Here is a 25,344-nt window from a genome sequence, read left to right on the forward strand (position 1 = left end):
ATTCACTCGGTAGTATGTCATTATTACGTTTAGTGATCAAAGCGTGTAGCATTAGACCATGGTTTAATTCACAGGCAGTCTTCATTTTGTAAAAACCTAAAAAAAATAAAAATTCAGAATGGGGGGAGAAGACTAGTTCTTTAGGGTCTGCTAGGGAAAGACCATACGTGTTCCATTTTCGAGAACTACACGAAAACAGACAATCTAACTCTAACAGAAATACATATTATCCTTTAAAGACTTGATTCTCCCCACACTTAGTTAGCTGTGGTATCGAAATTGTGATTAACTTCGTTGTCGACTTCCATCGGACCATGTATGTAATGTTTAACTCTGTGACCATTAACTTTAAATTCAATCCCATTTGAATTTATTAATTCTATCGTTCCGTATGGGAAAACTCTTTTGACTATGAATGGTCCAGACCATCTTGATTTCAATTTTCCAGGAAATAGCTTGAATCGTGAATTGAAAAGAAGAACTCTGTCTCCTTCTTTAAATTCTTTTGAACTTCTGATTCTTTTATCATGCCATTTCTTCGTTCTTTCTTTATAGATTAACGAATTTTCGTATGCTTCATGTCTTAATTCTTCTAATTCGTTTAGTTGACTTAATCGTAGACGTCCGGCTTCATGTAAATCAAGATTACATGTTTTCAAAGCCCAAAATGCTTTGTGTTCAATTTCTACTGGAAGATGACATGCTTTTCCATAAACAAGTCTAAAAGGTGTGGTTCCAATTGGAGTTTTGTAGGCTGTTCTAAAAGCCCATAGTGCATCCTCCAATTTAATGGACCATTCCTTCGAATTTGATCCTACGGTTTTCTCTAGAATACGTTTTAAAGCTCGGTTGGTATTTTCAACTTGTCCACTTGTTTGTGGATGATATGCGGTGGAGATTTTATGAGTTACTCCATATCTTTTAAGAACTTTCTCAAGTTGATTATTACATAAATGAGTACCCCGATCACTTATTAAAGCTTTCGGTGTTCCAAACCTTGCAAAAAGACGTTTTAAAAAGTTGACTACAACTCGTGCATCGTTAGTTGGGAGAGCTTGTGCTTCCGCCCATTTAGATACATAATCAATGGCTACGAGTATATATAGATTATTATGAGATTTTGGAAATGGACCCATAAAGTCAATACCCCAAATGTCAAATACTTCACATACTTGGATGACATTTTGTGGCATTTCATCACGTTGACTTATTTTTCCGGTCCTTTGACATGCATCACAGGATTTACAAAGAAGGTGTGCGTCTTTGTAAATTGTAGGCCAATAGAATCCAACTTCATAAACTTTTCTTGCTGTTAGTTGAGGCCCATAATGCCCTCCTGTTGGTCCTGTGTGACAATGGTTTAAAATTTTACTAGCTTCATCTCCAAATACACATCGGCGTATTATTCCATCGGGACAACTTTTAAACAGATGTGGATCTTCCCAGAAATAGTGTTTTATATCACTGAAGAATTTCTTTCGTCTTTGGTACGATAATCCTTTTTCAAGGAATCCACAAACTAAGTAGTTTGCATAGTCTGCAAACCATGGAATTTCTTTATAATCTATCTTCAATAGATATTCATCAGGAAAGTTGTCTTGTATGGCTGATTCATTTAGAACTTCTAATTCGGGATTTTCAAGACGAGAAAGATGATCAGCGGCGAGATTTTCTGCTCCTCTTTTATCTCGGATTTCAATATCAAACTCTTGTAAGAGTAAGATCCAACGGATTAATCTTGGTTTAGCATCTTGTTTTGAAAATAGGTATCTAAGAGCAGAATGGTCGGTATAGACCACCGTTTTTGCTAGAACGAGATATGATCGAAATTTGTCAAAAGCAAAGACAATATCAAGGAGTTCTTTTTCAGTAGTTGTATAGTTCGTTTGTGCTCCTTGTAATGTCTTACTAGCATAATATATAGGTTGAAATCGTTTTTCAATCCTTTGTCCTAAAACGGCTCCCATTGCAAAATCACTTGCATCGCACATTAGTTCAAATGGTAGATTCCAATTTGGTGTTATCATGATCGGTGCATTAGTGAGTTTTTCTTTAAGAATATTAAAAGATTTGATACATTCATCTGAAAAGATGAATGGCGCATCCTTTTCTAGGAGTTTATTCATAGGAGTGGCAATTTTAGAAAAATCTTTTATGAAACGTCGGTAAAAACCGGCATGCCCTAGAAAACTCCTAACTCCTCTTACATTTGTGGGATGTGGAAGTTTAGCAATTACATCTACTTTAGCTCTATCCACTTCAATTCCTTCTTTTGAAATTTTATGTCCAAGAACGATGCCTTCTTTCACCATGAAATGGCATTTCTCCCAATTAAGTACTAGATTTGATTTTTCGCATCTAATTAGCATTCGTTCCAGATTAACTAGACATGATTTAAATGTATCACCGAAGACTGAAAAGTCATCCATGAATACTTCCATGCATTCTTCTATCATGTCATGAAAAATCGCCATCATACACCTTTGAAAGGTTGCAGGGGCGTTACAAAGTCCAAATGGCATGCGTTTGTAAGCAAAAGTACCATAAGGGCACGTGAATGTGGTTTTCTCTTGATCTTCGGGTGCTATTGGAATTTGAAAATATCCGGAAAATCCATCTAGAAAATAATAGTAACTATTTCCGGCTAATCTTTCCAACATTTGATCTATGAAAGGTAAGGGAAAGTGATCTTTTCTGGTGGCGTCATTTAATTTTCTATAATCAATACATACACGCCATCCTGTTACAGTCCTAGTAGGAATAAGCTCATTTTTCTCATTTGTAATGACAGTCATACCACCTTTCTTAGGTACGCATTGAACTGGGCTTACCCATGGACTATCAGAGATTGGATAAATTAAACCTGCATCTAGCAGTTTAATAATCTCTTTCTTAACTACATCTTGCATATTAGGATTTAGTCTTCTTTGGCGTTGCACATACGTTTTATGACCTTCTTCCATAAGGATTTTATGTGTGCAATACGAAGGACTTATTCCTTTAATATCATGAATCTTCCATGCAATGGCTGGTTTATGAGCTTTCAACACAGAAATGAGCTGTGATTTCTCATTTTCAGTAAGAGAAGACGATATTATTACAGGTAATTCAGATTCACCATGTAAATAAGCGTATTCCAAATGGTTTGGAAGTGGCTTTAACTCTAATTTCGGAGGTTCTTCTATCGATGATTTATATCGATATCTGTCTTCTTCTTTTAGCATTTGAATTTCTTCTGTTGTTGGTTCATATCCATTAGTTATAAGTGTAGCTAACATTTCAGCTTCATCAATTGGTTCATTACCTTCTCCTAAAGAACATTCTCCTGTTCCTTGTAATTCTGGAAATTCTTCTAATAATTCTGCATGTGCATCTATAGTTTGAATATAATAACATGTATCATCTGGAGATTGTGGTTGTTGCATGGCTCTATCCACTGAAAAGGTAACACTCTCATCCTCTATACTTAGGGTCAGTTTCTTACCGAACACGTCTATCATTGCTTTAGCCGTGTTTAAGAATGGTCTTCCTAGTATGAGAGGAACTTGAGAATCTTCTTCCATGTCCAAAACAACAAAATCTACTGGAAATACTAAAGTACCAACTTTAACTAGCATGTTCTCCATTATCCCTCTAGGATATTTTATTGATCTATCGGCTAGTTGTATACTTATTCTTGTTGGTTTTAATTCTCCAAGGTCTAGTTTAGCGTATAGTGAATACGGCATTAGATTTATACTAGCACCTAAGTCTGCCAATGCTTCTATTGAACTAAGACTACCCAGAAAACATGGAATTGTGAAACTTCCTGGATCAGATAGTTTTTCTGGTATCTTATTCAACAGCACTGCTGAACAATTAGCATTCATAGTAACAGCCGAGAGTTCTTCCATTTTCTTTCTATTCGTGATTAGATCTTTCAAGAATTTAGCATATCTTGGCATTCCTGAAATCACATCAATGAAAGGAAGATTTACATTTATCTGTTTAAACATATCCAAGAATTTGGATTGCTCGGCTTCAAGTTTTTCCTTCTTCATTTTACTCGGGTAAGGAAGCGGTGGTTGGTATGGTTTAACATAAGGTTTATCCTTAACTGTGTTATCTTCATTAACCTTTTCAACTACCGGTTCTTTTTCCTTATCTTGATCAGGTTGTGGTTCTTGTGGAGTAGGAATAGTTTCATCAGAAGTTACAGGTATTTCAGGGGGTTTAAGTGTTGTACCACTTCTTGTGGTAATAGCTTTAGCTGTTTCATTCCGGGGGTTAGCATTTGTATCGCTAGGTAGACTTCCCGGTTTTCTTTCACCTATTAACCTTGCTAGGTTACTTACTTCTTGTTCCAGATTTTGAATAGAAGCTTGTTGATTTCTAAATGCTTGAGCATTTTGTTCATTTGTTTGTTTTTGAGATGTGAAAAACTGCGTTTGAGTTTCAACTAGCTTCGTCATCATATCTTCTAAATTCGGCTTTTTATCATCGGTTTGTTGTGGTGGTTTGTTTTGAAAATTAGGTCTTTGCTGATTGTAAGTATTATTGGATACTTGTTGATTGCTAGGACCTTGTTGGTTGTTGTATGGAATATTTCGGTTATAATTCTGGTTTTGATTGTAAATCGGTCTTGGCGGTTGATAATTATTCTGATAATTATTTCCAGGCCTTTGGTTTATGTATGAAATATTCTCTCTTTGTTCCATTGTTAATTCAATACTTAGACAATCTTTTGTCAAATGTGGTCCTCCACACTGCTCACAACTGATTCGTATTGAGTGAATATCCTTAGTCATCTTTTCCATTCGTCTCTCGAAAGCATCTATCTTTGCCGAAATGGAATCTAAGTCATGGCTAGAATCGGCTCTAGCTGCTTTAGATGATCTAATGATGTCTTTTTCTTGGTGCCACTCATGTGAGTGGGAAGCAGTGTTATCAATAATTTTGTAAGCATCAGTTTCGGTTTTCTTCATAATAGAACCACCAGCTGCTATATCTATGTCTTTTCTTGTAGTGATGTCGCATCCTTGGTAGAATATTTGTACTATTTGGCAGGTGTCTAAACCATGTTGCGGACATCCTCTTAACAACTTTCCATATCTTGTCCACGCCTCATATAGAGTTTCATTTGGTTTCTGTGTGAACGTAACAATTTCTGCTTGAAGTCTTACGGCTTTAGATGCATTAAAGAATTGTTTAAGAAATTTGTCAATTAAAACGTCCCATGTATCGATCGCCCCTTCAGGTAACGATTCCAACCAATCTTTGGCTTCTCCCTTTAAAGTCCAGGGAAATAACATGAGATATATCTGTTCATCCTCCACTTCTCGTATTTTAAATAGTGTGCAGATCCTATTAAAGGTACGTAGATGTTCATTTGGATCTTCCTTCGGCGCACCACTAAATTGGCATTGATTAGTCACCATGTGTAGAATTTGTCCTTTGATTTCATAATCTGGCGCATTAATGTCTGGATGAGTAATTGCGTGACCTTGGCCAGTGCGTTTAGCTCTCATTCGGTCTTCCATACTTAAAGGTTCCAGATTCTCCATAATTGAATTTGTCGAATCGGTATCACTAGATGATTCTGATTTAATGGTTCGTTCCTCAACAATCTCTGTTTGAATGATTGGTGGTTCCGGAGGAAAGTTTAATGGTTCAGGATCTATGAACCGTTCCTGAATATTTTCCGGATTCTCAATTGTGAGGTTGGGTTCAAAAAATGGATTATCGGAAATTTGAACTGAAGTACTTGGTCGACTGGATGACGATTCTAAAGAAAAATCAACGGCGGTTATATTTGTTAAACGATGTCTTGATCTAGTTACAGGTGGTGAACGTACAAAAGGTGATGAACGTCTTGCTCGGTGCATTCACTGAATATCCTATTAGTTTTTAAAAAAAGAAAGAAAAATTATAATAAGTTATCCAATCAATAGACTTTTCTGATTTTGCCCACGTTTCGAATAGCCAAAAGATGCAGCAGAGGGGCAGGATTCGTTTGGTCTCAATATAATTGAGGACTGTTTGGCTCCAATAACCCGGTCCACGTACAAATCCAACTATTACTACGAACCAGAAAATTTTGATGTCTATTAATTTAACCACTTAAAATAAATTTTCGTAATTTTAAGAAATTTAGATAAGAAGTAGAAAAAATTCTAAGTCCTAAAAACTAGAATGGCGAGAAATAAGAGAGAAAAAGAGTTCGTCGAAAAGGGTTGAAAAAAAGAAAGAAAAAATGGTTGAAAAATAAAAGATGACGGAAAAATAAAAGAAACTTATAAAAACTTAAAAATACTTTACTAACCTAACCTTATTACTACAACTAACTTAAAATTATAATCGCAAATTGAAATTACTAATTGGAATGATAATTGGTACATAGTAAAAGGTCTAAAAATATTAAAGCTTACAGGAAAAACTAAATCCCAAATGAAAATAACTTAAAAAGAAACTAAAACTTAAAAAAAACGTCGCAAAATTCTAAAGCACCTAAATCTTAGTCTAAAGAAAAAGCACTTAAGGAATTCTATGGCAAAGCCTAAAAATCTAGGAGTAAAAATAACTATAGCAAAAACTAAGTTTAAAATTAATTATGAGCTAAAAATACTAATTTTACGCTACAACGATTAAAAAGGTACAAAATATAAAAATATACAAAAAGTTGTAAAAAGTATAATTTTTATAAAAATATTATTTTTATATTTTATAATAAAAGTATTAAGTTTATAATAAATAAAACTAGTTTAAAAAGTAGTATAAATAAAATAAACTAAAAACTTAATTATAATAATAATAATAATATTAGGGTTTAATAATAATAATATATTATACTCCGTAATAAATGCGTTTTTAGGGTTCGGTTGTGGTCTTGTCAGACCCCTCATGCGAGTCGCATGATTTAAGAGGGTGGGTCATGCGAGTCGCATGGATACCCTGAACTGGTTCAATTGGACTGGTTCAAATGATAGGTCACGTAATATTTAATATTTTTTTTTTTTTCTGTTTTAAATTTAAATAAAATATATATATATAATTAAAATAAAAACTTAAAAATAAACTTAAAATACTTTATAATTTTGTAAAAATAAAAGAAAAACTTAAAAATATACTTAAAATATTTTTTTTTTTTCGATTTTAAAAGCACTTTTTTTTTATATATTTTTTAATTTTTAAAAATATAAATTTTACCAAAACTAATTATAACTTAAAAATTAAAAATATGGCGTTTCGCTTCGGCGAATTTCCCCGGCAGCGGCGCCAAAAATAACTTGATGTGAAGCGAGGTGTATATAAAATAGTTATTAATTTTAGCAGAAAACACTATTAAATATGATACAATTTTACACAAGATATTTATTTATTTATAGAATGGATATACTTAAACCTTGTTACAACACTTATAGGCAGTGTACCTAATCGTACAGTAGTGTAGTTTTTAGTAAGTCCGGTTCGTTCCACAGGGAAATCTTTAAACAAAGCTCAACGCTATATTAGTTTACTTTTATAAAAATACAAATATATATATAAGTAATATTATTATTATAAAGGGGGGTTTTTACCGTTTAATGACCGGTTTGTCGATTTTAAGACTTTAGTCGCAGTTAAAACCTAATGTAAAATATAAAATAAATACAAGACTTAAATTAAAGCGTAAAGTAAATAACGATAATGAAATTACGAATAATAAAAGTGCGATAAAATAAACTTGCGATAATTAAAAAGTACGATAATTAAAAATGCGATTAAATAACAATAAATAAAAGTGCGATAATTAGAAGTGCAATTAAATATAAAATAAAGGAAATTAAATATGAAATAAAAGAATTATGCTTATTTAAACTTCCGTAATCATGATGTTTGACGTGTTGATTTTAGTTTTATGCCCATGGGTTAATTGTCCTTTGTCCTGGATTATTCAATATGTCCGTCTGGTTTTTGTCCATAACAGTCCATCAGTCATAAATATAAAGTGCGAGTGTCCTCATCAAATTATTATTATACCCGAAGTTAAATATTCCAACTAATTGGGGATTCGAATTGTAACAAGGTTTTAATACTTTGTTTAATGAATACACCAGGTTATCGACTGCGTGTAAACCAAGGTTTTACTACTTTGTTAACAATTACACCAATTACCCTTGAATGTAATTTCACCCCTGTTTTAATTATTCTAGTGGCTATTAATCCATTCCCGTGTCCGGTTAAATGAACGATTATTCGTACATATAAATACCCCGCCCATCGTGTCCGATCGAGTATATATGGTAATTTATAGGGACGCCCAATTGTAAATCTTTATATTAACATTAACAAACTTTTATTTAGTTAAACAAATATAAAGCCCATTAATAGCCCATAGTCTAATTTCCACAAGTGTCGTTCTTTTGTCCAAACCCCAATTATGGTACAAAGCCCAATTACCCAATTTTAGTAATTAGCCTAACATCATGATTACTTCGTTTTAAATAAGCATAATAATAACTTAGCTACGAGACATTAATATAAAAAGGTTGAACATAACTTACAATGATTAAAAATAGCGTAGCGTTACACGGACAGAATTTCGACTTACACCCTTACAACATTCGCTAACATACCCTTATTATTAGAATTAAAATTAAAATTAAAATTAAAATATAAATTATATATATATATATCGTATATATTGAGAGAGAGATTAAAATTATGTGTGTAAAACTCGGCAGAAAACTGGCTTTATATAGGACCTGACCAACATTTTCACTCCATGCGACTCGCATGGATTTTGTGCTTCTGGCCATGCGAGTCGCATGGCCACCCTGCATCCAGCCAAATTGCTTTGTTTTCTTCTTGCCGACGTAATATAATATATATAATAATAATATATAATATAATATATAATTATATATAATTATATATATATTATATTATATTCTTGTGCATAGTAGACTAGATATTTTTGGTCCGTTGCGTCGGGCGTTTCTTCTTGGCTCAGGTCCCGGTTCCGGATTTTCGGACGTCTTCGTGTATTATTTTATATCGTGTACTTTGCGTCTTGTAACTTGTACTCTTGTCATTTTGAGACGTTCCTCATCAATATTTTGAACCTTTTTAGTTGTATCTTGTACTTTTTAGCTCTTTGGACCTTTTTGTCTTCAATTTGTCGAATCTGCCTTTTGTCTTCACTTTTTAATATTTAAACGAATATTGCTTGTAAATCGAACAATACCAACTAAAATCTTGTCTTTCTTGGGGAATAATGCTATGAAATATATGTTCGTTTTTAGCATTATCAAAATCCCATCGACTCACCAAATTATAATGAAGAGTCGAATGTATTTTGGAAAGATTCACAAATTCCCGAAGAGGAACCGGAAGAAGAGGAACCGGAAGAAGAGGAACCCGAAGAGGAGGAACCGGAAGAAGAGGAACCGAAAGAAGAGGTTCCGGAGGAAGAAATATTAATAACTACAGAAAAACGGTTAAATAAAAGAAAATCCTCAACCAATGGACCAAAGTTAAAAATGGTCAATGGTGTTTCCGTCGAGGAAGAAAAATATTGAGAAAATTACCAATTTTTCGATGAATCGTATCCCGACGAGAATTCTGATGATGTTATAGAAATAACCCCGGCTCAATTTAATAAGGTAAAAAAAATAATAAAGGAAAAGCTATCAAAATAGAAAAACTCGAGTCCAAAATAGATGAACTCTATGTTAACATGAAATATCCCGATGGGATATATCGTAAACACCCGTATTTCTTAAACTTTCACTATAACCCGGGAACATCTAAGCCACCAGGTTTTTCTAGACCATTTGTGAAAAGGACGGCTCGTATTAGAGGAGCACCATCTATCCCTAGAGAATTAGCAAAACGAAATGAGTCTAAAGAAGAAGAAACAAGTGAGTCAGAATAAAGAGTTGAAGTCAATTATTCTTACCATGCCATGTAATACATGTATTGCAGTGTGTTTGTACTTTTATGTTGTATGTAAAAATTGCTTGTAATGTTTGTATTCTATCATCCTTTACAAGATCTAATTTTTCATCTCTTTTACAGTATAAAAACACACAATGGACGTTAAGGATAGACAACCAAATATTTTAGAAGACTTACCAGGGGATATGATTGATGAAATCTTGTCTAAAGTCGGTCAGAATTCATCGGCACAATTATTTATGGTGAAATTAGTTTGTAGGAAATTTGAAAGACGTTCCAGGCATGCATTGGTTTATAAAAGGCTTTCCTTTGATAGATGGTGTATATCACATTGGGGAGAACCTAAGATTAACCCAAACATTCCTCATAAAATCTAGACGAATTTAAGCTAAATTCTTAAATGTTCATCTCCTAACCCCCTTTTTGACTGAACACATTTTAACATGTTACCAATGTTCCTCTTCACACCTTTGGCATTGTTGTTTCTGATTATTGTTGTTATTGCGGTTGTTATTGTTGTTGGGATGATTATTGTAATTGTTGTTGTTGGGACTTTTGTTGAGAGCGGGAAACCCTACTGCAACTTTCCGCTACGAATTGAGAGCCTATTTTGACTCCACATATCCCAACATAGGACTTCATTCTTTAGAAAGAGCTTCAAACATGCAACATAAAGAAGCATGTTATGTTTACGGGTTAGTATGTTCTCTTCTCACCAAATTGAGAAAAAGAACATCGGGTTGCAACTTTTATATAAAACATTCCCACAAGTGACGGATTCAGTAGTTGGAGTGAGAAATAAGGTTTTTAGATTGTTACGAGGCTATTGGGCATTACGTAACCCCCGTCCTTTTGATGACGTTACAAAATGCTGCCTAGCCAGCTGCCATAACGGTTATTTTCCATAAGACCAAGGATGGGAAATAGTATTAGTAAAACCCGAATGCATGACTTGCTTCTGGACCTATGAATTACGTATCTTTATTGCCTTAGCTGAACGACTTGCGTTAAACTAGAATTGTCTTCGCAATTGCCTTGTATCAAAATTATTGTGTGCTATATTTCATGCTATATATAAAATAGCGGTATTGTACGTTTGTAAATTATTGAATAAAAGTTTGAACGTGAAATTTATTGTAATCAGTTTTTCATATAGAATGGTAGTAGTTGAATTGTATGTTGGCTACTAAGTATGAACTTAACGGGTAGGTACTACCCGAATTAAAACTTATAAAACGCTATTATGAAGAAAAAGCTTTTATAAATAAGTTCATATTATACTACGAAATACTATTGACTACTCTTAATATTCTATATGATTAACTCAATTCTTTTGGCTATTTTTGAAGGAAATGGCACCGACGACTCGTCAGAACTTAAACATGAGCGAGGAATACTTTCGTGCTTTTCTTGCTGCGAACATAGCCGCAGTGCAGGCCGCAATGCAAAATAACAACAATAACTCTGGATCTAGCAGAGGAATTAATTCCACAAGGAATCATGTAGGATGCTCCTACAAAGGATTCACTGCCTGCAAACCTTTGAAATTTGATGTAACTGAAGGACCAATCGGATTGAAACGGTGGACCGAGAAGGTCGAATCGGTGTTTACCATAAGTAAATGTACTGAAGAAGACAAAGTAAAATACGCTACGCATACCTTCACGGGTACTGCGTTAACATGGTGGAACACCTATCTCGAGCAGGTGGGACAAGATGCTGCTTACGCACTACCGTGGTCAGCATTCAAGCACTTGATGAACGAGCAGTATCATCCCAGAAACGAGGTCAATAAGCTCAAGGTAGAGCTTAGAGGATTACGAACGCAAGTTTTCGACATCACCACGTACGAATGACGATTCACAGAGTTATGCCTATTGTGTCCAAGAGCGTTCGAAGATGAAGAAGAGAAGATCGACGCATTTGTAAAAGGGTTACCAGAAAGAATTCAAGAAGATGTGAATTCGCATGAACCCGCCTCCATACAAAAGGCAAGTCGAATGGCTCACAAACTCATAAATCAGATTTAGGGAAGGATTAAAGAACAGGCCGCCGAAGAGACCAACACAAAACAAGTCAAGAGAAAGTGGGAAGAAACCAGTGATAAGGGTCACCAATACAACAACGACAACAATCACAATCACAATCGCAACAACTATCCCAACAACCGTCACATCAACCGCAACAACAAAAATCGTAACCCCAACAACAACTATAACAACCGATTCAACAACAACAACAACCACAACAACAAACATCTCAACAATAATAACAAAAGGCAGAAGCCATGCCAGAGGTGTGAAGGATACCATCCGACTGGGTTCTGCCCGACAACGTATATTAAGTGTAAAAGAAGTGGTCATGGCGCGACGAAGTGTGAAGTCTACGGACCGGTGATTAACAAAAATAATGCAACAAATAATGTCGGGACAAATAATTTCGCCTTTATTTGTTATGGATGTGGGAAACCGGGCCACGTCAAGAGTAAATGCCCAAACCAAGGGAATAAAAATGGGCAAAGTCGTGGAAAAGTCTTCAACATCAATGCGGCAGAAGCGCAAGAAGACCCGGAGCTTGTTACGGGTACGTTTCTTATTGATGAAAAACCTGCTTATGTTTTATTTGATTCGGGTGCGGATAGAAGCTATATGAGTAGAGATTTTTGTGCTAAATTAAGTTTCCCAGTGACGCCTTTGGATAATAAGTTTACTCGAATTAGCAAACGGTAAATTAATTACAGCAGATAAAATATGTCGGAACAGAGAAATTAAACTAGTTAGCGAAACGTTTAAGATTGATTTGATACCAGTTGAGTTAGAGAGTTTTGATGTGATAATTGGCATGGACTGGTTGAAAGAGGTGAAAGCAGAGATCGTTTGTTACAAAAATGTGATTCGTATTGTACGCGAAAAAGGAAAACCTTTAATGGTGTACGGAGAAAAAAGCAACGCGAAGTTAAATCTTATTAGTAGTTTGAAGGCACAAAAGCTAATAAGAAAAGGTTGCTATGCCATTCTAGCACAAATCGAGGAAGTCAAACCCAAAGAAAAGAACATCAGTGATGTTCCCGTCGCAAAAGAATTTCCCGATATATTTTCGAAAGAATTACCGGGACTACCTCCACACCGATCTGTTGAATTTCAAATAGATCTTGTACCGGGAGCTACACCAATAGCTCGTGCTCTATACAGACTCGCACCCAGTGAAATGAAGGAACTCAAGAGTCAATTACAAGAACTTTTAGAGCGTGGTTTCATTCGACCAAGCACATCACCGTCGGGAGCACCTGTTTTGTTTGTCAAGAAGAAAGATGCTACATTCAGGTTGTGTATAGACTACCGAGAGTTAAACAAACTTACCATCAAGAACTGTTATCCACTACCAAGAATCGACGACTTATTTGATCAACTACAAGGCTCGTCAGTTTATTCGAAGATTGATTTACGTTCTGGGTATCATCAAATGCGGGTGAAGGAGGATGATATTCCGAAGACTGCTTCCAGAACGTGTTACGATCATTATGAGTTTATGGTTATGCCGATTGGGTTGACTAACCACCAGCTGTATTCATGAACCTCATGAACCGAGTGTGTGGACCATATCTTGACAAGTTTGTTATTGTTTTCATCGATGACATCCTTATCTACTCAAAGAATGAGCAAGAGCACGAAGAACATTTAAGAAAAGTGCTAGAATTGTTGAGGAATGAGAAACTGTACGCTAAATTTTCAAAGTGTGCATTTTGGTTGAAATAAGTTCAATTCCTCGGTCACATAGTGAGAAAAGAAGGTATTCAAGTTGATCCGGCAAAGATTGAAACCGTTGAGAAATGGGAAACCCCGAAAACTCCGACGTAGATACGTCAATTTTTAGGATTGGCTGGTTACTACAGAAGGTTCATCCAAGATTTTCTAAAATAGCAAAACCCTTGACTGCATTAATGCATAAAGGGAAGAAATTTGAATGGAAGGATGAGCAGGAGAAAGCGTTTCAATTGTTGAAGAAAAAATTAACTACGACACCTATATTGTCATTGCCTGAAGGGAATGATGATTTTGTGATATATTGTGATGCCTCAAAGCAAGGTCTCGATTGTGTATTAATTCAACGAACGAAGGTAATTCCTTATGCGTCTAGACAATTGAAGATTCACGAGCAGAATTATACGACACATGATTTGGAATTAGGCCGGTTGTTTTTGCATTAAATACTTGGAGACATTACTTATATGGGGTCAAAATTATCATATATACTGACCACAAAAGTCTCCAACATATATTTAATCAGAAACAACTGAACATGAGGCAACGTAGGTGGATTGAACTGTTGAACGATTATGACTTTGAGATTCGATATCACCCTGGGAAGGCGAATGTGGTAGCCGACGTTTTGAGTAGGAAGGACATAGAACCTATGCGGGTAAAAGCTATGAATATAATTATTCATACTAACCTTACTACTCAAATAAAAGAGGCGCAGCAGGGAGTTTTAAAAGAAGGAAATTTGAAGAATGAAATACCCAAAGGATCGGAGAAACATCTTAATATTTGGGAAGATGGAACCCGATATAGGACTGAAAGAATTTGGGTACCAAAGTTTGAAGATGTGAGAGAAATGGTACTTAAGGAAACACATAAGACCAGATATTCAATACATCCCGGAGCGGGGAAGATGTACAAAGATCTCAAGAAACACTTTTGGTGGCCGGGTATGAAAGCCGATATTGCTAAATACGTAGGAGAATGTTTGACATGTTCTAAGGTCAAAGCTGAACATCAAAAACCATCAGGTCTACTTCAACAACCTGAAATCCCGGAATGGAAATGGGAAAACATTACCATGGATTTCATTACTAAATTGCCAAAGACTGCAAGTGGTTATGATACTATTTGGGTAATAGTCGATCGTCTCACCAAGTCACATTTTCTGCCAATGAGAGAAGATGACAAAATGGAGAAGTTAGTATGACTATACTTGAAAGAATTCGTCTCCAGACATGGAATACCAGTCTCTATTATCTCTGATAGACAGATTTGTTTTAAGATTTTGGCAGACGTTACAACAAGCATTGGGGACTTGTCTAGACATGAGTACTTCCTATCATCCACAAACTAATGGGCAGAGTGAAAGGACGATACAGAAACTGGAAGACATGCTACGAGCATGTGTTATTGGTTTCGGAAATAGTTAGGATCGACATCTACAGTTAGCAGAATTTTCCTACAACAACAGTTACCATTCGAGTATTGAGATGGCACCGTTTGAGGCACTTTATGGTAGAAAGTACAGGTCTTCGATTTTTTGCAGTGAAGTGGGGGATAGACAGATTACGCGTCCAGAAATTCTCCAAGAAACTACAGAGAAAATCATTCAAATTCAACAACGGTTGAAAACCGCCCAAAGTTGACAAAAGAGTTACGCGGACGGTAAAAGAAAAGATATGGAATTTAAAATTAGTGACATGGTAATGATTAAGGTATCACCTTGGAAAGGTGTTGTTCAATTTGGTAAATGGGGGAAACTGAATCCAAGGTACATTAGACCATTCAAGATTATAGATCGTGTCGGACCAGTAGCTTATCGACTTGAATTACCTCAACAACTCGCCGGCGTACATGATACTTTTCACGTATCGAATCTGAAGAAATGCTTAGCCAAAGAAGATCTCACTATTCCTTTAGACGAAATTCAAATCATTGAAAAACTTCAATTCATTGAAGAACCTGTCGAGATAATGGATCGTGAGGTTAAAGTGTAGTGACCCGAACTTTTTCATGTTTATATATATATATTAAATGAAATTGTTATTTACATGATTAAGTGTTTCCAACATGTTAAGCAATCAAACTTGTTAAGACTTGATTAATTGAAATAGGTTTCATATAGATAATTGACCACCCAAGTTGACCGGTGATTCACGAACGTTAAAACTTGTAAAAACTATACGATGACATATATATGGTTATATATATAGTTAACATGATTTTATTATAAGTATGTATCTCATTAGGTATTTTAACAATGAGTTATATACATAAAAATGAGACTATTAATTTAAGAAACTCGAAAACGATATATATAACGATTATCGTTATAACAACGTCTTACTAGGTACATATGAATCATATTAAGATATTGATACACTTGGTTAATTATGTTAAATGATAAGTAAATATATTATTAAGTGTATTAACAATGAAATACATATGTAAAAATAAGACTACTAACTTAACGGTTCGAAACGAGACATATATGTAACGATTATCGTTGTAACGACATTTAACTGTATATATATCATACTAAGATATATTATATATCATAATATCATGATAATATAACAATTTAACATCTCATTTGTTATAATAAACAATGAGTTAACAACATTCAACAAGATGGTTAACCTAAAGGTTTCAAAACAACATTTACATGTAACGACTAACGATGACTTAACGACTCAGTTAAAATGTATATACATGTAGTGTTTTAATATGTATTCATACACTTTTGAAAGACTTCAAGACACTTATCAAAATACTTCTACTTAAAAAAAATGCTTACAATTACATCCTCGTTCAGTTTCATCAACAATTCTACTCGTATGCACCCGTATTCGTACTCGTACAATACACAGCTTTTAGATGTATGTACTATTGGTATATACACTCCAATGATTAGCTCTTAGCACCCCATGTGAGTCACCTAACACATGTGGGAACCATCATTTGGCAACTAGCATGAAATATCTCATAAAATTACAAAAATATGAGTAATCATTCATGACTTATTTACATGAAAACAAAATTACATATCATTTATATCTAATCCATACACCAACGACCAAAAACACCTACAAACACTTTCATTATTCAATTTTCTTCATCTAATTGATTTCTCTCAAGTTCTATCTTCAAGTTCTAAGTGTTCTTCATAAATTCCAAAAGTTCTGGTTTCATAAAATCAAGAATACTTCCAAGATTGCAAGTTTACTTCCAAGTTTTCTAAATCCATTCCAAGTAATCATCCAAGATCAAGAAACCTTTGTTACTTACAGTAGGTTATCTTTCTAATACAAGGTAATAATCATATTCAAACTTTAATTCAATTCCTATAACTATAAAATTCTTATTTCGAGTGGAAATCTTACTTGAAATTGTTTTCGTGTCATGATTCTGCTTCAAGAACTTTCAAGCCATCCAAGGATCCTTTGAAGCTAGATCTATTTTTCTCATTTCCAGTAGGTTTATCCAAGGAACTTGAGGTAGTAATGATGTTCATAACATCATTCGATTCATACATATAAAGCTATCTTATTCGAAGGTTTAAACTTGTAATCACTAGAATATAGTTTAGTTAATTCTAAACTTGTTCGCAAATAAAAGTTAATCCTTCTAACTAGACTTTTAAAATCAACTAAACACATTTTATATATCTATATGATATGCTAACTTAATGATTTAAAACCTGGAAACACGAAAAATACCGTAAAATCGGATTTACGCCGTCGTAGTAACACCGCGGGCTGTTTTGGGTAAGTTAATTAAAAACTATGATAAACTTTGATTTAAAAGTTCTTATTCTGGTAAAATGATTTTTATTATGAACATGAAACTATATCCAAAAATTATGGTTAAACTCAAAGTGGAAGTATGTTTTCTAAAATGGTCATCTAGACATCGTTTTTTCGACTGAAATGACTACCTTTACAAAAACGACTTGTAACTTATTTTTCCGACTATAAACCTATACTTTTTCTATTTAGATTCATAAAATCGAGTTCAATATGAAACCATAGAAATTTGATTCACTCAAAACGGATTTAAAATGAAGAAGTTATGGGTAAAACAAGATTGGATAATTTTTCTCATTTTAGCTACGTGAAAATTGGTAACAAATCTATTCCAACCATAACTTAATCAACTTGTATTTTATATTATGTAATCTTGAGATACCATAGACACGTATACAATGTTTCGACCTATCATGTCGACACATCTATATATATTTCGGAACAACCATAGACACTCTATATGTGAATGTTGGAGTTAGCTATACAGGGTTGAGGTTGACTCCAAAATATATATAGTTTGAGATGTGATCAATACTGAGATACGTATACACTGGGTCGTGGATTGATTCAAGATAATATTTATCGATTTATTTCTGTACATCTAACTGTGGACAACTAGTTGTAGGTTACTAACGAGGACAGCTGACTTAATAAACTTAAAACATCAAAATATATTAAAAGTGTTGTAAATATATTTTGAACATACTTTGATATATATGTATATATTGTTATAGGTTCGTGAATCATCCAGTGGCCAAGTCTTACTTCCCGACGAAGTAAAAATCTGTGAAAGTGAGTTATAGTCCCACTTTTAAAATCTAATATTTTTTGGATGAGAATACATGCAGGTTTTATAAATGATTTACAAAATAGACACAAGTACGTGAAACTACATTCTATGGTTGAATTATCGAAATCGAATATGCCCCTTTTTATTAAGTCTGGTAATCTAAGAATTAGGAAACAGACACCCTAATTGACGCGAATCCTAAAGATAGATCTATTGGGCCTAACAAACCCCATCCAAAGTACCGGATGCTTTAGTACTTTGAAATTTATATCATATCCGAAGGGTGTCCCGGAATGATGCGGATATTCTTATATATGCATCTTGTTAATGTCGGTTACCAGGTGTTCACCATATGAATGATTTTTATCTCTATGTATGGGATGTGTATTGAAATATGAAATCTTGTGGTCTATTGTTACGATTTGATATATATAGGTTAAACCTATAACTCACCAACATTTTTGTTGACGTTTAAAGCATGTTTATTCTCAGGTGAATACTAAGAGCTTCCGCTGTTGCATACTAAAATAAGGACAAGATTTGGAGTCCATGTTTGTATGATATTGTGTAAAAACTGCATTCAAGAAACTGATTTCGATGTAAAATACTTGTATTGTAAACCATTATGTAATGGTCGTATGTAAATAGGATATTTTAGATTATCATTATTTGATAATCTACGTAAAGCTTTTTAAACCTTTATTTATGAAATAAAGGTTATGGTTTGTTTTAAAAATGAATGCAGTCTTTGAAAAACGTCTCATATAGAGGTCAAAACCTCGCAACGAAATCAATTAATATGGAACATTTTTAATCAATAAGAACGGGACATTTCAGTTGGTATCCGAGCGTTGGTCTTAGAGAACCAGAAAATTTGCATTAGTGAGTCTTATCGAGTTTGTTAGGATGCATTAGTGAGTCTGGACTTCGACCGTGTTTTCTTTAAAAATGATTGCTTAACATTTTTGTTGGAAACTATATATTATTAACATGTATATATTATGTGATATATTAATCTCTTAACATATTTGATATTGTGTGATAGATGTCTACCTCTAGTACAAATCCCATTGACTCACCTAATAATAACGAAGAGTCGAATATATATTGGACTGATTCACTAGTTCCCGAAGAAGAACCGGAAGAAGAATCAGAACCGGAAGAAGAATCAGAACCGGAAGAGGAGGAACCAGAGGAGGAAATAGAACCGGTGGAGGAAATAATAAAACGGTTAAGTAAGAAAATCCTCAACCAACCGACCAAGGTTAATTATGGTCAATGGTGTTTCCGCCAAGGAAGCAAAATATTGGGAGGATTACCAATTCTCCGATGAATCGGATTCCGACGAGAATTCCGGTGATGTTATAGAAATTACCCCAACTGAATTTAAAAAGGCAAAAGAAAATAATAAGGGAAAGGGCATAAAAAATAGAGAAATCTAATTCCAACCCCGATGAACTTTATATGTATCGTCAACCCCCGAAGCCCTTAAGTTGTAACAATGACCCGGGAACCTCTAAACCACCAGGTTTTTCTAAACCGTTGTGGAAAACGACATCTCGTATTAGGGGAACATGATATATCCCTAGAAACTAGGCAAAACGAACCAAAACCGAAGAAGAAGAAACGAGCGAGTCGGAATAAGATAGTTGTATTCGTGTGGTGTAATATATGTAATATAGTGTGCTTATGCTTTATGATATATGTAAAAATTGCTTGTATTAATAAGTATTTTTTTTTTTATGAATCTAACTCTTGTCTATTTTACAGTATAAAAACACAAAATGGATAGACAACCCAATATTTTAAGAGACCTACCCGGAGACATGATTGATGAAATCTTGTCTAGAGTCGGTCAGAATTCTTCGGCACAACTATTTACGGCGAAATCAGTTTATAAGACATTCGAAGAACGTTCCAAGAATGTCTTGGTTTATAAGAGACTTTCGTTTGAAAGATGGTGGATATCACATTGGGAAACCCATAAGTTACGATGTGTTTACTTTGACGCATATATTGCGGGGGACCCAAATACTATTTTACGCAACGGGTTAAGAAATTATTTTGACTCAATGTATCCGAATATAGGACTTCATGATTTAGAAAAAGCAGCTAACATGCAACATAAAGAAGCATGCTATGCTTACGGGTTAGTAATGTTCGCTTCTCACCAAAGTGAGAAAAAGAACTTCGGGCTACAACTATTAAACAAAACGTTCTCACAAGTGACGGAGTCGGTAATTGGGGTAAGAAATGAGGTTTTTAGGTTATTACGAGACTGTTGGTCATTACGTAACCCTCGTCCCTTTGACGACGTTACAACACGCTGTCTTATCAACGGCCATAACGGTTATGTTCCACAAGACCAAGGATGGAAAGTAGTCCTAGTAAAACCAGAATGCATGACTTGTTTCTGGACGTATGAATTACGTGTCTTTATTGCCTTTGCTGAACGACTTGTGTACTAGCTAGAATTATCTTCACAACTATCTTGTATCAAAGTTATTGTGTGCTATATTTCATGCTTTATGTAAAATAAGCGGTATTGTAAGTTTGTAAAATATTGTATAAAAGTTTGAACGCGAAATATTATTATAATCAGTTTTTCATATAGAATTGTAGTAGTTGAATTGTATATTAGCTACTAAGTATGAACTTAACAGGTAGGTACTACCCGAATTTAAACTTATAAAACGCTAATATGAAGAAAAATCTTTTATAAACGAGTTCATATTATGCTATGAAATACTATTAACTACTCTTAATATTCTGTATGATTAACTTGTTCCATTTAACTATTTTGAAGGAAATGGCACCGACTACTCGACACACCGTGAATATGAATGAAGAGGAATTCCGTACTTTTCTAGCTTCAAACATAGCCGCAGTACAGGCTGCGCTACATACCAACAATAACCTTGGATCTAGCAGTACAGGAAATCGTGTAGGATGCACCTACAAAGAATTCACTGCCTGCAAACCTTTGGAATTTGATGGAACCGAAGGACCGATTGGATTGAAACGGTGGACTGAAAAGGTCGAATCGGTGTTTGCCATAAGTAAGTGTACTGAAGAGGACAAAGTGAAGTATGTTACGCATACCTTCACAGGTTCTGCGTTAACATGGTGGAATACCTATCTAGAGCAAGTGGGACAAGATGATGCGTACGCACTACCATGGTCAGCATTCAAGCACTTGATGAACGAGAAGTACCGTCCCAGAACCGAGGTCAATAAGCTTAAGACAGAACTTAGAGGGTAACGAACCCAAGGATTTGATATTACCACGTACGAAAGACAATTCACAGAATTGTGCCTACTGTGTCCGGGAGCGTTCGAAGATGAGGAAGAGAAGATCGACGTGTTTGTGAAAGGATTACCGGAAAGAATCCAAGAAGATATAAGTTCACACGAGCCCGCCTCCATACAACAGGCATGTAGAATGGCTCATAAACTAGTCAACCAGATTGAGGAAAGAATTAAAGAATAGACAGCTGAAGAGGCCAATGTGAAGCAAGTCAAAAGAAAGTGGGAGGAAAACGGTGATAAGAATCACCAATGCAACAACAACAGCAATTACAATAATAATCGCAACAATTATCCCAACAATCGCAACATCAATCGCAACTACAACAAACGGCCCAACAACAACAATAACAACAACAACAACAACAACAACAACAACAACAACAACAACAACAACAACAGCAGCAACTACAACAATCATCCCAACAACAATAACAGTCGCAACAACAACAACAACAATCAGAAGCAGCTATGCCAAAGGTGTGAAAAGTATCACTCGGGGTTCTGCACCAAATTTTGTAACAAGTGTAAAAGAAATGGTCACAGCGCGGTGAAGTGTGAGGTCTACGAACCAGGGGTTAACAGAACAAAAGGAACAAATGGTGTCGGAACGAGTAATGGTGGAGCAAGTAGTGTCGGAGCAAGTTATGCCAATGTAGTTTGTTATAAATGTGGAAAACCGGGCCACATTATTAGAAATTGCCCGAACCAGGAGAACACGAATGGACAAGGTCGCGGAAGAGTTTTCAATATTAATGCGGCAGAGGCACAGGAAGACCCGGAGCTTGTTACGGGTACGTTTCTTATTGACAATAAATTTGCTTACGTTTTATTTGATTTGGGTGCGGATAGAAGCTATATGAGTAGAGATTTTTGTGCTAAATTAAGTTGTCCATTGACGCCGTTGGATAGTAAATTTTTACTCGAATTAACAAACAGTAAATTAATTTTAGCAGATAATATATGTCAGAATCGAGAAATTAAACTGGGTAACGAAATATTTAAGATTGATTTGATACCAGTAGAGTTAGGGAGTTTTGATGTAATAGTTGGCATGGACTGGCTGAAGAAGGTGAAAGCAGAGATCGTATGTTAAAAAAATGCAATTCGCATTGTACGAGAAGAAGGAGAACCCTTAATGGTGTACGGAGAAAAGGGCAACAAGAAGCTACATCTTATTAGTAATTTGAAGGCACAAAAACTAATAAGAAAAGGTTGCTATGCTGTTCTAGCACACGTCGAGAAAGTACAAACTGAAGAAAAGAGCATCAATGATGTTCCCGTCGCAAAATAATTTCCCGATGTATTTCCGAAAGAATTACTGGGACTACCTCCACATCGATCTGTTGAATTTAAAATAGATCTTGTACCAGGAGCTGCACCAATAGCTCGTGCTCCTTATAGACTCGCACCCAGCGAGATGAAAGAACTGCAAAGCCAACTGCAAGAACTATTAGAACGTGGTTTCATTCGACCAAGCACATCACCATGGGGAGCTCCTGTTTTGTTTGTCAAGAAGAAGGAAGGTATATTTAGGTTGTGTATTGACTACAGAGAGTTGAACAAACTTACCATCAAAAACCGTTATCCACTGCCGAGAATTGACGACTTATTTGATCAACTACAAGGCTCGTCGGTTTATTCGAAGATCGATTTACGTTCTGGATATCATCAAATGCGAGTAAAGGAGGATGATATTCCAAAAACTGCTTTTAGGACGCGTTATGGTCATTACGACTTTATAGTTATGCCGTTTGGATTGACTAACGCACCAGCTGTGTTCATGGACCTTATGAACCTAGTGTGTGAGCCATATCTTGACAAGTTTTCATTGTTTTCATCGATGACATACTTATTTACTCAAAGAATGATCAAGAGCACGAAGAACATTTGAGAAAAGTGCTAGAAGTATTGAGGAAAGAAAAACTGTACGCTAAGTTTTCAAAGTGTGCATTTTTGTTGGAAGAAGTTCAATTCCTCGGTCACATAGTGAACAAAGAAGGTATCCAGGTGGACCCTGCAAAGATCGAAACCGTTGAAAAGTGGGAAACCCCAAAAACTCCGAAGCATATACGTCAATTTTTAGGACTGGCTGGTTACTACAGAAGATTCATCCAAGATTTCTCCAAAATAGCAAAACCCTTGACTGCATTAACGCATAAAGGGAAGAAATTTGAATGGAAGGATGAACAAGAGAAGGCGTTTCAATTATTGAAGAAAAAGCTAACTACGGCATCTATATTGTCATTGCCTGAAGGGAATGATGATTTTGTGATTTATTGTGACGCATCAAAGCAAGGTCTCGGTTGTGTATTAATGCAACGAACGAAGGTGATTGCTTATGCGTCTAGACAATTGAAGATTCACGAGCAAAATTATACGACGCATGATTTGGAATTAGGCGCGGTTGTTTTTGCATTAAAGACTTGGAGGCACTACTTATATGGGGTCAAAAGTATTATATATACCGACCACAAAAGTCTTCAACACATATTTAATCAGAAACAACTGAATATGAGGCAGCGTAGGTGGATTGAATTGTTGAATGATTACGACTTTGAGATTCGTTACCACCCGGGGAAGGCAAATGTGGTAGCCGACGCCTTAAGCAGAAAGGACAGAGAACCCATTCGAGTAAAATCTATGAATATAACGATTCACACTAACCTTACTACTCAAATAAAGGAGGCACAACAAGGAGTTTTAAAAGAGGGAAATTTAAAGGATGAAATACCCAAAGGATCGGAGAAGCATCTTAATATTCGGGAAGACGGAACCCGGTATAGGGCTGAAAGAATTTGGGTACCAAAATTTGGAGATATGAGAGAAATGGTACTTAGAGAAGCTCATAAAACCAGATACTCAATACATCCTGGAACGGGGAAGATGTACAAGGATCTTAAGAAACTTTTTTGGTGGCCAGGTATGAAAGCCGATATTGCTAAATATGTAGGAGAATGTTTAACGTGTTCTAAGGTCAAAGCTGAACATCAAAAACCATCAGGTCTACTACAACAACCTGAAATCCCAGAATGGAAATGGGAAAACATTACCATGGATTTCATTACTAAATTGCCAAGGACTGCAAGTGGTTATGATACTATTTGGGTAATAGTTGATCGTCTCACCAAGTCAGCACACTTCCTGCCAATAAGAGAAGATGACAAGATGGAGAAGTTAGCACGACTGTATTTGAAGGAAGTCGTCTCCAGACATGGAATACCAATCTCTATTATCTCTGATAGGGATGACAGATTTATTTCAAGATTCTGGCAGACATTACAGCAAGCATTGGGAACTCGTCTAGACATGAGTACTGCCTATCATCCACAAACTGATGGGCAGAGCGAAAGGACGATATAAACGCTTAAAGACATGCTACGAGCTTGTGTTATTGATTTCGGAAACAGTTGGGATCGACATCTACCTTTAGCAGAATTTTCCTACAACAACAGCTACCATTCAAGCATTGAGATGGCGCCGTTTAAAGCACTTTATGGTAGAAAGTGCAGGTCTCTGATTTGTTGGAGTGAAGTGGGGGATAGATAGATTACGGGTCCGGAGATAATACTAGAAACTACCGAGAAAATCATCCAAATTCAATAAAGATTGAAAATCGCCCAGAGTCGACAAAAGAGCTACGCGGGCAGTAAAAGAAAAGATATAGAGTTTGAAATTGGAGAAATGGTCATGCTTAAGGTTTCACCTTGGAAAGGCGTTGTTTGATTTGGTAAACGGGGGAAACTAAATCCAAGGTACATTG

This window comes from Rutidosis leptorrhynchoides, chromosome 1 (assembly GCF_046630445.1).
Source record: "Rutidosis leptorrhynchoides isolate AG116_Rl617_1_P2 chromosome 1, CSIRO_AGI_Rlap_v1, whole genome shotgun sequence".
Lineage (NCBI taxonomy): Eukaryota > Viridiplantae > Streptophyta > Magnoliopsida > Asterales > Asteraceae > Rutidosis > Rutidosis leptorrhynchoides.